Source organism: Pteropus alecto, unplaced genomic scaffold (assembly GCF_000325575.1).
Source record: "Pteropus alecto unplaced genomic scaffold, ASM32557v1 scaffold70, whole genome shotgun sequence".
Lineage (NCBI taxonomy): Eukaryota > Metazoa > Chordata > Mammalia > Chiroptera > Pteropodidae > Pteropus > Pteropus alecto.
Window position 1 is genome coordinate 1,913,708 of NW_006431912.1, and position 12,302 is coordinate 1,926,009.

Here is a 12,302-nt window from a genome sequence, read left to right on the forward strand (position 1 = left end):
GATCATGTTATAGATCCTGAATTGTATTATGTATAGTTTTCTCAATCCGAGCTATATAAGCAAAACTATCACCTCTAAGTTATTATGAGCCAGACCCTTTCAGTTTTTTTAAACCAATACACCCCTTTGTTCTTTAATTGTTTCTATTCACCAATTTGCAATGAATTCTGCTTTTTATATTCCTGTAAAATCTATACTGTGAACAGTACCCTTAAGAAAAATTATAAATGAATTACTTTAAGACCTACTAATGCTATTGTTTTGGGATTATATTGGCTACAATGAGAAATTGAAGAAAATAAACCAATTAAAGGTAAAAGAGACTAGGGCAGTTGGCAGAGTATCATGCAGAGCTCACTTAAGGCAGGTGTATGAACATTTTTCTAATGAGGCTTCAATAGAACAATTTTTATCCAAGCATCATGTAACACTGCACCCTCAAGCTATCACTTCACCCTGATTAACAATTTTACCTAAGGAGCCACTGCCTGCTGACTATACAAACAGAAGAAAAACAAGGCATAAAATTTAAAAGTTCCATGTTAATTAAAAGAAATATAAACAAGGAAATTAACACAACCAAGAAATCAAAGACTAGGAGTACAAACCCAAATCTATCAGTTTTCCCCTTAGGAAGCAACAACCCATTAGCATCCTTCAAGGGAATGAGCCTACTGTGGTGGAGTCATTAACACACAGTGAAAACTGTACATGCCCCTTAGTTTTAGTTGGAATCAAGGAACAAAATTTTAATCAATAGTAAAAAAAGCATTTTATGTTAAAATTAAAACAAAAGCAGAAAAGAAGTTAGACAACAAATTTGGGTTTCTTGTTTCTGTTCAAGAGTTTTACTATTTATAATTTTATTATGGGCATTAAAGGTAACAAACAACAAAGTCGAGATCTATTCAGTAAGTAATTAAAATACTCCCACCATGGCCATGAAAGAATCATTCTAAAAATATTCTTACTCTTTCATATTCAAAGTATTTTAGGGAGATATAATCAAGCAACCCCTTCAGTTGAGTGCCTTTTTATCCAAACCATTTTCACTCTTATAAAACTTATTTCGTTCCAAAAGAAGGAATTTCAAGATATCACCTGAACAAGAATAATTAACATGAGAAATGTTTGTTTTGAGAGAAAAGGAAAAGAGTGAAATCCATATGTAGACTACTATGAGTTTTGGAATTAGTCCTATCTGAATTTGAATTTTGTTTTGGTCGCTTCCTGATTCTGTGGCCTTGAGGAAGTTATTTAATCCTTTTGAATGTCAAGTTCATGGTCAATATAGATGTAACTTGAAACCCACACTGCAGGGCTATAGTGTAGACTAAATAATGGACTGATGGTCAGCATACACTAAGCACTATATGTGGATCAAAGAAAGTGTTCCTTCAATGTTAGCTTCATTTTATTTTGTATATCTTTTACTTGAGTAAGCAAGTGCTGGGTTTTTTGGGAGGCTCGGATTTTACTTATTCTGCAAAACCGTTTCATTAAAAATGGACTCTTTCCAGGATTATTATTCTACAGTTGCACTGGCACAGAATGAGAGGAGCCTGTCCTAATTCTCAGGACGCTCAAGTGCAGTACAAGATTTAATCTTTAGTTTCTGTCCAGGCTTAGACTCTTCCATGGCCTTTTGTAAGGTCAAATAAATGTTTCAAACCTAAATCCAAAGGTTTGTAATCCTTTCCACTCTGATGCTTCCTTCTTCAAGTCCACATTGAATGAACTTCAGTTTTCCAGCAAGAAGTTAATTGTAACACTCACTCTCAGCTGTAAGCACTAAGTAGATACCAAGTTTCTCAGAAAATTTGAAAGGCTCTGAGTTTAGAGAGAGGACAGCAAAGAACCCTGACACGCAGAACAAAATTCACCTCTGTTAACTATTATCCCATGATCAACCCAATTGCTACTCAGAGCTTGGTTGCTCTAATTGAAGCCTGTGCTGAATTATTGCCATTTATGTGGTACCCATCTGGCACCTGATATTAGATTTTCTTTCCTCTTCATTTATAATGATGATGGGGGATGGAGGTACATAACAGCAAAATCCTTTTAAGATTATTTTGCTAATAGATGAATTTCTTAGTGAAAATGGAAAATGGCAGTTTCTTTTCCAAGAATCTGGTTATCTTTTATCACCCAATGGTTTATTAGCTCAATTTTTCAAAATGGCAATGACACTTGGGAAGCTAGAGTTTTATCTTTAAAAATCTCTTTAATTCACTAAAGAAGTAATATAAGCTAAAGCATATAAGTTGTAAAATGAAACAAAATTTAATGTCTAAGAAGCCAAGGGAAATTAAAAATATCTTTAAATTTCCAGCTCATCTAAAACCTTGCCATCATGAAGATGATATACCATATCATACCATACCATACTATATCATACCATACTATACAATATGTGGTTATTGTTCATCCTATTCTTAAGTATTGCTAGAGAAAGAAACTGCTTAGCCTACTACAATAGCTAAAATTCTTAATAATATTTTTTGGGGGGAGGAGAGCACCAGTTTATCTCTTATATTTAGCAAAAATCACTCTGTTACAGTATTTCACATCCTTAAGAACAATTACTACTATCATTATTTACTCTTGGCTATTCAACTTTTAAGGATTAAAACTGTTCTGGCTTTGTTACTTATTGAATGGCTTTGAACAAGTTACCTAACCTCTCTGTACCTCAATTTCTTGGTCTATAAACTATAATTATCTTGCTTCATATCATTGTTGTAAAAAATACACAATTCATAGAGGTAGACTGCTAGAAACAGTGACAACACACAGTAAGCACTCATTAAATGTGTTATCATCATCTTCATATTTCTTTCTTACTCTTAAGAAATTATCATTTATTTACAGTGAATGCACAGTAAATGTGTAATCAGGACCACTTTTTGAAAATAATAATCCAATGTATTTATTCACTCTAAATCATGATGCCCTATAGGAACCCCACTCATTGAATCAACTCTTTTGGCCTGGAGCCTGATGAGGAATCAGTGAGTTGATTAAAACATCAGACAGGTTGAGGGGAAAAAAGCAAATCCATTTCACACTCCAGAAGGGAGCCCTCACCCCACTCCACTGTATTTCCTCATAGCAACATAGGGCAGAAATACTGTTTTAGGTAGGATGAGGGTCTAGGAGAGCCAAAAGGCTCTCTCATAGGCTGAGTGACACTAAAGGTACCTTAAAGCTTCTATGGGCTCCTAGGGGTAAAGGGAGATGGCTGACTGTGCTGGCTGGAGGGCGTGACAACGATGGCTTAGAGAGGGGTAAAGTGACACTAAAGTTGAGAGCCGTAGAGTGAACTTCCCACAGTGGAGATCAAATGACAATCACAGCCAGACCTGGAACCACAGCCCAGCCTAGTCGGCAAAGAGAGGAGCTGAGTCCCCTTAAAAGCAATTCCTGTTCTTTGGGTCAAGAGGACAGAATAAAAGAAAATTTAAACCAGCTTCAGGTCCTTCAAAAATAGAGGGAGGTGGGACAGAGACCAAATCATTGCAGAGATGAGTGATATAAAAGCACACAGTTAGGAAATGGCACGTAAATCAGTCATTTTTACCCCAACACTATGAGAATGGTAATAATTAATTTTATTAGTATAATCCACAAAATTTTACCAAGCATTTACTATGTGTCAAGCGATGTTCTAATCACTTAACATGTATTAACTCATTCAATTCACACAACATTCTATAATTTTAATCCCCAATATTTAATGAAAAAATGGAGAAAGAGAAAGATTATACAACCACCTAAGATTACATGGCTAGGAAGTTTTGAACCTAGGACTTGTATTTTTTTCCTGCTCCCAGAGGCCATTTTGTTTTTTAGGAAAGTGGGTAGTACTCACTGAAAAGAAGAAAAACAATCCTGATCTAGAGCTAAATTTTGAATTAATTGAATTCTTACCAAAAGAAAACATACTAATTTATAAAATAACTAAAGTCTTAGGTATTTTTTTCTTCCTTATCAATGGAACAGTAGTCTTAAGTGCTAGAAGATTTGTTATAGCAAATAAGGAAAGCTCCATTGTTTCTATATTTAAATTTTAGTGAGTAAATTTTGACTCTATTACAGATGTTAGTCAATATAAGTATACCAAACTTCCAATATAAGATAGAAATTTCAGTCCATTTATTCATTCTCCTTGCTCCCAAATTTACTTTGAAGCAATCAAAGAAACATAGCAATAGAAAAATTAGGAGAAAGTACTATCAGTTTAGGGTATTTCCATAAAACTGTTCACAAAATCCAAACTGTCCATGAATCCACAAACTCTGGAACATGAAAAGAGTTTAATGGCAAGAAATCTATTAATAAAACTTATTATATAAAGAAGTTAAGAGTTGAAGAGAGACAAATGATCCTCTGTAAAAAGTATGTGGAAAATTAAACACTGAGTCCTAATTTTTAAGTTTGAATATAAGACATACAAGGAATACAAGACACACCTTCAAATAGCCAATATCTTGCTTAGTGATGAAAGATTGGAGACATTCTCACTAAAGTCAGGAGCAATGCATTTAAAGTGTTAACAAATCTTTAAAAAAAGACTACTAGTATTGGAAAAGAAGAAGCAAATCTATAATTGTATGAAAATTGGAAAAGAAGAGGCAAATTTATAATTATATGAAAATCTTTACTTGAAAGATTCAAAAGAATAAAGTAAAAAAATTAAAAAGTTTAGTAAGGTGGTTGATTATAAATCAACATTTTCCTACATATCGACAATTAGAAATATAGCAGTTATTTAAAAAAAAAAAACTAAAAAACAAGGCATGAGGAAGATTCTGGGGTTTTTGTTTGCTTGTTTGTGTAGAAAAGTATAGAGGATACATGAAAAAAATTAACTGTAAAACTTTATTGAAAGCCTTAAAAGGAGACATGAAAATAACATGTTTCTGAAGAGGAGAGCATGTACAGTCCAAATCTGAATCACCGATCCATTTGTTTACATTTAAATACTTATTATAGAAACTTTCACATATACATACAAAGGCAGAAAAAATAGGGTTATGAACCCCATGTACTCATCAGGTGGCTAAACAATATCAGCATTTTTCCAATCTTATATTATCTACCTTCAACATGCTCTTTCCCCATCATCTCTCCAAGTATATATAATATAAGACATGATATAAATAAATATGGTCATTATAGCTAGAAAATTTCTAAAAACAATAATAATGAAGAAAAATTTCTATAATAATTAAAATAATTGATGCTGGTACCAGAGTAGGAAAAACCAATGGAATTAAACAAAAACACCAAAGAGATACTACATATAAGAATTTGATATTTGATAAAGGTAGTATTTTTTATCAATGTTTAGAGCATAGGTTAATCAATAATTGGTGTCCATCAGACGGTTCTATAAAATAAAAAATAACATTGAATATTCAAGCACTCAATTATTTCCAATAGGAATATAATCAGTATAATATTTCTAAAAATGTTTTTGACGAATGTATCAAAAGCCTGGTAAACACACATGCCCTTTGAATCAGGTTTAGAAAAGGATACACAAATGTACGTGCAAAGATGATGATAAAGTATTTATATAATAGAAGAAAAAATGTGAACAAATTAAATAACCAGTAGAAGATTATCTAAATTAATGTTGCTATAAAAATGCAATGGTATATTATGAGACTACATAAAGACTATATGTACATATAAAGATGTTCATGATAAACTGTTAAGAGAAAAGCATAAGTTACAAAACTGTACAGTATGATCCCGTACTATGTACTATGTACTATGCCTATGCATACATAGAAAATAATCTGGAAGGATATACATAAAAATTTAACAGTGCTTAGCTCTGAAATTATGGGTGGTTTTTCTAACATAATCTAATTATTCTACAGTGAACATGTGCTATTTGTATCATAAATTTTTTAATTAAAAAATATGTATCATCATAACTTTAAGTATAGTTTGTAGATAAAGACCAAAGTTGTAGAAAGAAAGAACAATCATGGAATTTATTAGTGAGGACTGGGTTGATGTTTCTGATGTGAAAGATGATGTAGTCTGTTCATGACTAGACTAGAGATCAGATATTCAGGTTATTAACATATATGCCCTGGCTGCTATGGAATATGAAGCAGGCTTTGAAATTCAAGCATAATTACAGAAATTCAAATGTGTAGTCCTTGCAGTCAGTTGTCTTGAGTACTAATGAAGTTAATGAAAGCCAGGAATCTTAGAAATAATAGATGATTAACATATTAAAAAATGCACAGTTTTTAAGTTTGCCAATTATTACTCCTGAAGTGAGCATTAGTTTACATGTTTCAGGAGCAAGGTTCCGTTGACTGAATTAACTGTATACAAAAGCACTTGCCAAGACATTTTTCTGTAAATTAAAAGAAGAGAGCAATCATATTGTTTAACCTGAGCAGGCAGGAAGCCTTCAGATGCCAGATCCCACACTCCAGCCTGCAAGATTCTTGCCCATGCCAAGCTTGGCCCGGCCCTGTCCCCAGGAACAATTTAATTCCCAGTCAAGAGGAATTTAAAGAACTCTACATCAATGGACATGTAGAGAGAGAAAAAAAGAAAACAGACTCTGTTGAGTGGCAACTTTTTGCCAGACATGGTGTTACTACTTTATATCAATTATTCCACTTAGTTCTTCAAAACCTGTGGAGTCGATGGCATCCCCATTCTGCAGATGATAAAATCAAGCCTAAGTTTAAATGACTTTCCCATAGTATCACAAGTAAGAAGTAGTAGAAGCGAGATTCAAATCCATATTTCTGACCCAAAGCCTTTTCGAAAGGCGTTGAAGACAATACTGATTTTGTCATCCTGCAGCAATTTAGAGGTAGAATGCTTTGAGGTTGAGCAGACTTTTGAGCCAGAATGCCTGGGTTGAAATCCCTACTCTCCCACTTATTAGATGTTTGGCCCTGCACATGCTTCTGAATCTTTTTGTAATTCATTTTCCTCTAAAGTGGGAGTAATAGCAGCACCTGCCCCATAGTTTGTAAGGATTGAGAAGGATTAAAGTATATATAGGATTTGGGACCTTCCTGACATATAGTAAGCATCAATAAGTGTTAGCTATCTCTGCTATTCTTTGTGGGGATTTTGTGGCCACTTTGTATTCCATTTTCAACAGATGTTCTTTATCTTATTCCCTGCCTTTGTTGTCTCTCAGCCTTTTTCCTGACCGCTCCATAAGACTGCAACTCTGATCTCCAGCTCAGCACTGGTCCCCTGCCAGCTGCCAGGCTTTCCTGAGGTCAGCTGCCCACTGGCTGCCAGGAGCCAAGTCCACACATCAAGCTCTGTCTTGCTGTGCTCTGCCAACATATTGCTACCTGTGGGCCTTTGTGAGACCTTGGCTGTGCCACTCACCACTGGTTACCCCTCTCTCAGTACACTGCTCTGCTTGCAAACTGTCAAAACGTCTTTCTGTCTCTACTAGCGGCACCTGTCTCTCCCCTCATAAGAGATCCTGTTTCCAGATTACAGCAGCACAGAATTTAAAAATGATCCCAGTCTGACCCACCATTGTCCACTGAGCTTAAGCTCACAGAGGAAGACTAAAGAGAAATCTTCTCAAGCTAGAGAATGTGAAACCCCTCTAATCTCCAAAGTACCCTGAAAAGGCAGTGCAGGGTGGGAACTAGAATGCACTCGACTATAAAAATCGGGCAAAGTACACAATATTTAATTCATGCCACTGAGGTATCTCCAAACATGGTACAATTCTGTACAAATTACATCAAGTGCTTCTTAAGACATTGCTGACTTCTGCATCTTGACCCTCTCAGCTTCTTTTCTTCCTGCCAGATCACATTCACTGCCTCTGTGCACTTGGTCAGATTCATCTCACCAAAAAGATTTACAGTATGACACCCAATTTGAAATCACCTGCAGCTCTTTCACTGCTTTTGCCACCTCTAATCTTATGTTAATACAGAAGTACTTAAACAGCCTCAGAAGTTCAAATCCATCCAGATTACTTTTAATTCTATAGGCATCTACCCCCCTCTCCCCCAAAAAAAGAAAAAGAAAAAAAGGCAAAGTATTTTCTGTAGCACAAGCCTGCACAGAAAAATAAAATATTCTGATGCTTCAAAGGACAGATTTTCCAACTTTTCTAATTCTCTAGAAATGGAATGATGAATACTTTGATCTCACCATTCATCCAAACTTTCCTGTGCCTGGTTCTGAAATTTCAAAATATCTGAATTTTCGTTTTGCTTTTTGAAGATGAATACTTTGTATCTATACTGTGTCTTTCACCCAGAGTTCTCAAAATTACTTTCTATAAAAATTTCAAAATGTAGAAGTAGATTTCAAGTAATGAAAGGAAAGCAAAATCTTCCAGTGACTCTTCAAAAATACATCTGTACACAAGATGCATAGAGCTGATACTAGGATTGGAAGGAACCCCTATTGGATAAACCGCATTTTACTCTCTGTCCTACAATGATGTCATCGTTTCTAGCAACACTCAATAAATATGCAAGATGAAAAGCCAAGTATTTGTTGAGCATTTCCTAATGATGCGACGTCTATGTTAGAAAGCATTGTAGGGAGGAAAAAAAAGTGTATTCAATATAAATCTATTTAAACACTATCTTGGTTAGAGAACAAGGCTGACACTAGAAACAATTACAGAATACTACAGTCTATAATTAGAGCTTAATAAACTGTGTGCTACAACTAATAAGTTTAAAAGTAATTAAGAAAAGGAGAGAAGCTATTGTAGGCTAGGGATGTAAAAAAATAAAGTGTATAGTTTTCAAGTAGACCATAAAAAAAAGTGTTAAGGGTAATGGATGGGCAGAAAGAAAGGGAATGGCATTCATGCCTGATAGGAAAGCACAGGGGAAATAGACATGAAGTCATTGAAGACAGGGCAGAGACTAGTAAATGGGTATATAATGGGGGAAGGGTGGAAAGAAAATCTTCTCTACTGGAACAGAGGATTTGCTACAGGGAGTAGAGGGAAATAATCTGAGATAATTAAGTAGAAAGGAGATTATGTGGGTCATTGAGTGCCAGTTAGGTTTGATGCAAACTCCTAGCAGATGAATGGCATAGCAGAGCCCTGATTTAAGAAATATATTCAGCCAACAAATGATGAATAAATGAGAAATGATCTAATTCATTGGTTTGTTTGTTTTCTTACAGAAGTCTTTATTTTATAGCGTAATTGGAAAGATCAGTTCTCTCTTATTATTTCTGAAACTTTAAGTGATTACAAAGACATTCGGAATCTTAGTTCAAATAGAAATAATAATGTATTTGTTACCTTATTTTTATAAGAATTAGATTATATATGAAAAGTGATTAACATATAGAAATTACTTACTAAACATCAATTCTCTCCCCCAATAAGCTATTTCAATATTCTACAAATATTCAAAGATGCATTCTAAATGAGATTTTGAGATTTAGACAAAGCTGTTACATGGAGAATCTAAGGAGTTATAAATAATCAAACTTTTTAATTAATCAATCAATAGTCTGATTTTATTTCAGTATAATCAACATAGATCTGGAAAAATTGCTCATTCCAAATGGCTTCATAGATGAAGTATACTGAATTTTGAATGGAGTAGGTCCTTTTAGCATCTCTGCTATGTTCATATAGACTATATGTTCATATAGACTTAGATTAAGAAACAGATATAGCAATTATGGGGCTTCTAGTCATTCATTTGTTCTTTCATGAAATATTTATTAAGCATCTAATAAGTGCCAAGCATTGTTCTAATCATTGGGAATATAGCAGTGAATAAAACATAAAATCTCTATATTCATTTATCGTATATTCCAGAAGGGGAAGACTGATAATAAATTAACACATAAATAGCATAAATAAAATAAACAATTAATGAGTGATATAGAGATATAGATAATCTACATCTATCTATACCCATATAGATATAGATCTATGTGAGATGGTGATACAGGCGCAGAAAAAAAACAAAACATGTATGGGGGGTAGGAATTGAAATTTTAAATGGCCAGGAAGAGATTCTGTGAAAAAACATTTGAATGGAAGCCTGAAGGAGGTGTGGGAGTGAACTTTGTGAGTGTCTGGAAGTGCCCTGATATGTTAGAAACACAGAGTAGGCCAGAGAGAGAGGAGTTGAGATGGATCCAGGGAGGCAACAGTGTAGTGTAATTAGGGCCATGTAAAGCATACATACCCGAGTCTCTGGAAGTATGCCCCTTGAGGAGCAGAAGGGAATAGCAGGACAGTGGCTTGCCCATAAGGGACACAAAAGTCATAGGAAAGAAAGAAAATGGCACCAAGTTCCAACCAGGCAGCAACCAGGTTTGCTCTTCCGCTGCTGCCTAGTTTTAAATGGCTCCTTCGAACACCCAGCCTCAGAATCCCCTCTGCCATAGTATAACAACACGTAGTGACAGTGAAAGATATAATAAAGTAAAAATATAGAGATTATAGCATTATATATTATCAATGCATCAAAGTACAGTCCACGAACTACCAGCAGTTTCAGGTCACCCTTTAGGAACCACTCTCCTAGAGCTGACAGGACACTATCCAGCATGCGGGAGGTACCAACAGGGACAGAAGGTGCCAACAAGGACAGATGGCATCTGTAGAAAGCCTACCTCACTGGGGCTGGGCAGCCAATGATGAGCACAAAATGGTGAAGGAGAAGGCAACTCGAGGTTTTAAAAATGAAAACTGATTTCTGATTTCCTCTGCTTTCCAACCATTGACCTAAAGCCAGGCTGGTTGGATTCATAGTCACTGACTACCTGGAAGATAAATCCGTGCCGTAAACTTCCACCAGAGTCAGATATCACTGCCAAGAACAGTTAGAAAGCTTGCTTTTTCCAAAACAATATTTTTCTTACTTAGTGTTAGTGGCCTGGGTGCCTGGTTTGCTTCTTCTTGCACACTAGAACCCTTATACCTTAAGTAATTAATAAGGAAATTTCTAATGATATGTAGCCTCCCATTTCTCAGAAATAACCAAAGATAATCATACTGTTGAAACATTAAAAACATTGCCATGCCATTGTTTTCTCTCTGGGTACCAATGGGCATTTTGGAAAAGCTTCCTATTGACAATTTTGGCACTCACTTAAAAAACAAAAATACTGGAATTCTGCCAACATTTCAAACTAGCAAACACACTTATTTTTCTATGGCATTAAATAAAAGTAGAGGAACAACCCAAAACGATAATGACACAGGATGATAAAATGTCACCATTATGGCAATTTCCTCGACAGTCTTCAAGTGTGGGGTTTGTTTTTCCCCCTAAAATGTAGTTTGGGAATAGCGTTTATTTCCTGAGATATGTTTAGAGGTTACTGCACTTATACCAGCAGATGACAGAACTAGAAGAAGGAAGTGAAAGAGAGATAGGGAGAGAGGGAGAGAAAGAGGAAGAGAGGAGAAAAGAGCAAAATTGAAGAAAATAGGGGATGGGGAATGGGATGGGGGGAGGGGAGAGAGAGGGAGAGATAGAGAGAGAGACCAACCATGATTGCAGGCATAAACCGGTCATGTTTTTTAATTATCTTGAACCTGATGAAGTGTTTGCTTTAAGTTGGGAACTTATTTTACTTGAGAATTTAATAAAATCTACCATAACATGATCAGAAGCCTTGCTAAGCAAGTAAATTACTTATTTGTAAGTAATTACATTTCTACTTTTGCAGCTATACAGTAAAATACACTCAAAACAAAGAAAATGCACAGCAGTTTAAAGTCTTATTTCCCTCAATGTGAATTGCAAGTGCAAATTTTGAGATCCATACTAACTTAGAATCCACAAATGTCAAAGTAGCTTCTAAGTTGGGGGGGTGGGGTGAGGGAGGTGGCGAATGCTGCCCGTTTCCGTAACTACTCAACAAATATACTCACTGTTAGCTTAACCTAAAAACACAGAGTTTTTGTAAAATTGTTGATTATGACATTGTAGCAATTTCAGGGATTTTTTTAAATCCAATAATTCTGGCAAAGAGAAACTGAGAACTTAAAAAATTATATGTAAGTCCTCAAGCTTTTCATTTACATCTAAAAAGAGATGTTCCTTTTGTTAAATACAAAAATTAAAAACTTAAAAAATTAAAACATTTTTTAAACTCGTTTTAAATTTAAAAAAATGCAGCCTCGAAATTACAAAATCAACTTAAAATTTGAAACAGCAAATAACAAAATACATAACAAATGCATTAGTTTCTTAAAACAGAAAATGGAAAACAAAACTAGATTCCATGAGAAAGTAAATTAAACACTCTAGACATACTCTTTGGAGTATTTA

At 34.8% G+C, this 12,302-nt stretch overlaps 1 protein-coding gene across 1 annotated transcript in view; it reads right to left on the minus strand.

The window, feature by feature from the left end:
• LOC107196620 (cAMP-specific 3',5'-cyclic phosphodiesterase 4D-like) overlaps positions 1-12,302 on the minus strand; it is a 359,569-nt gene that overhangs the window by 138,133 nt on the left and 209,134 nt on the right. The window lies entirely within an intron of this gene.